Source organism: Macaca nemestrina, chromosome 14 (assembly GCF_043159975.1).
Source record: "Macaca nemestrina isolate mMacNem1 chromosome 14, mMacNem.hap1, whole genome shotgun sequence".
Lineage (NCBI taxonomy): Eukaryota > Metazoa > Chordata > Mammalia > Primates > Cercopithecidae > Macaca > Macaca nemestrina.
The window spans coordinates 10,013,594-10,016,267 of NC_092138.1; the positions used below are offsets into that span (position 1 = coordinate 10,013,594).

Here is a 2,674-nt window from a genome sequence, read left to right on the forward strand (position 1 = left end):
TTCTCTCTCTCTTCCTCTCTTCCCTTCCTTCCTTCTCTCTCTCCTTCCTTCCTTCCTTCCTTCCTTCCTTCCTTCGACAGAGTCTCACTCTTATCATCCAGGCTGGAGTGTTGTGGCACAAATTCAGTTCACTGCAACCTCTGCCTCCCGGGTTCAAGCGATTCTCCTGCCTCAGCCTCTCAAATAGCTGGGATTACAGGTGCGTGCCACTAGGCTCGGCTAATTTTTGTGTTTTTAGTAGAGATGGGGTTTCACCATGCTGGCCAGTCTGGTCTCGAACTCCCAACCTCAGGTGATCTGCCTGCCTCAGCCTCCCAACGTGCTGGCATTACAGGCTTGAGCCACTGAGCCAGGACTATTTATTTTATAATTTTCTATCCTTCATTTTGTGTTCTGTTTCTTTCTCTGTCTCTCTGCTTTCCTTCTTCTCCTTCTTCTTCTCCTTTTTTTTCTTTCTGGAACTGATGTTTATTTTCCATCAGCCTTATTTCCATGTTGCTTAAGAGCCTGTGTAAGAACAGCTTAAGACCATTCAGTGGTTGCTCCTACCCATTCAGTGGCCTGAGCAGTGGGAGCTGCAGACCAGTCTTCCGTGGCAGGCTGAGCGCTCCAGTCTTCAGTAGGGAACTGCAGATAGGCACAGAGGGCACCTGCACGCCTTCAGACCAGTCTGCAACCTCAGGCTGAGCAGCAGTGATCTCAGGAGCTGGAGCAGTCCGTTCACCCTGAAATTCCTCCTTGGTCATTGCCTTTTCAGCAGCAGCCTGCTCTTCTTTTTTAATCTCTTCAGGATCTCTGTAGACGTAGAGATCAGGCATGACCTCCCACAAGCGTTCACGGGAAATGGTGCCACGCATGCACAGAACTTCCCGAGCCAGCATCCACCACATCTGACCCACTGAGGAGCTCCCTTGTTGTTGCATGGGATGGCAATGTCCACACAGCGCAGAGGAGAATCTGTGTTACACAGAGCAATGGTAGGTAGGTTAACATAAGATGCCTCTGTGAGAGGCTGGTGGTCAGCCCTGGGGTCAGTAACCACAAGAAGCCATGGCTCCCAGAAGGCTGCCTGGATCTGGTTAGTGAAAGTTCCAGGAGTGAAGCGGCCAGCAATTGGAGTAGCTCCAGTGGCAGCAGCAAACTTCGGCACAGCCCTCTGGCCGGTATTCCTGGAGAATATGACACTGACACCAGCAGGGTATTCAATGGCAGCAATAGCGCGAGCTGCCAGCAGAAGCTTCTCCCAGGTCCCCTTCAGATTTATGATGTAGATGCCATAACTTTTCCTTTTCTAGATGTACTGTTCCATCCGGAGGTCAAGATTGGTGCCACCTAAGTGGGTTCCTGCTGTAAGGAACTTAAGAACATCCTTCTCCTTCATTTGCAGGACATCAAGGGCTCCAGACATTGCGAAAGTTTTCCTTTAAGTTACGATGGGAATCCAGAACAACGCCACGTGGACCCCTCTGTGTGTAGTGCAGAAATAATTCTTGTGTTTTTAGTAGAGACAGGGTTTCACCATGTTGGCCAGGCTGGTCTTGAACTCCTGACCTCATGATCCGCCTGCCTCATCCTCCCAAATTACTGGGATTACAGGACTGAGCCACTGCGCCAGGCCTGTTTTATGTTCTTATGTTCTCTGAATTCTCTCTGTGTTCTTTGAGGTTAAATTTCTGTCCTTGTCTTTCTCTCTCTTTTGGAATCCTCATTGCTTTCTTTCATACCACAAGTTTTCTCTAATCTGCAGTGAGCCTCTGTTAAGCTTTTGTATTTGAGAATGAGGGACTATAAAGGCTGACAGAAACTCTGGGACATGAACAGGGACTGCTACCTTTAGATCACCCTTTGGCGAGAGTGGGCAGAGAACTGGTCATGCTAAGTGGGGGCTCTGCCCCTCAGCCACTCCAGTGTGGGGAGGCCTTTACTCTGGGTGTGCACACCAGCTGCTCAAGTCCTTCCAGACTGGGCACATGACTCTTCGCCTGGAGTCATTATCTGGCTGGATGTCCTCACAGTTCTGTGCATGGGGTGGGGTGGGGATGCGGGTGTTGACTGTTTTACACACAGGTCTTCAACCCTGCTTGATTTTCAGCCCCACTGGACTCTCCTACCTCTAACTGTGGAGCCCTGGCCCCATCCCAGACTCTACAGAGCACAGCAGTTTCTTCCATGGCTCCACCCTCCCTCATCCCATCCCACCAGTAGCTGCTTGTCTAGCTGTGGCTTCCTCTGAGTTGTGGTTTCCTCTGCTATTTCCTCCAGCAACGCTCTTCACTCTGGGTTCAGTGTTGCAGAATTAGTCTGTCGTCTTCCCTCTGCAGATGTCATCATCAGCATTGTCCTCATTCTATTTGTGGTTTTTTTTTTTCACCTGTCCCATTCCTTCACTTGTGTGCTGTTGCTGGAACCTACGGGAAGCTCCTAGCCTATGGCAAACCAGACACAAAGGTCCAAAGAAACTATAGAGCTAAGTGCAGAAACAGAAAGATTCTGACACAAGTGTTCTGATGTAAACATTTAACATATTGAATTGTTTGGGGCATTTGATCCATCTGCAAACACGTACATCCGTGATGTAGTTGCTAAGACACATTCTGGACCTAGGCAGAGTCTGTAAACGCCTGTCCTCCAACTCTGTAAAATTGAATCTGTGGGCCTGGCATGGTGGCTCATG

General features: G+C 49.4%; 1 pseudogene; it reads right to left on the reverse strand.

Annotated features, from left to right (window-relative positions):
* Positions 1 to 497: 497 nt before the first annotated feature.
* On the reverse strand, positions 498 to 1,408 carry LOC112423003 (small ribosomal subunit protein uS2 pseudogene; annotated as a pseudogene).
* Positions 1,409 to 2,674: the final 1,266 nt, after the last annotated feature.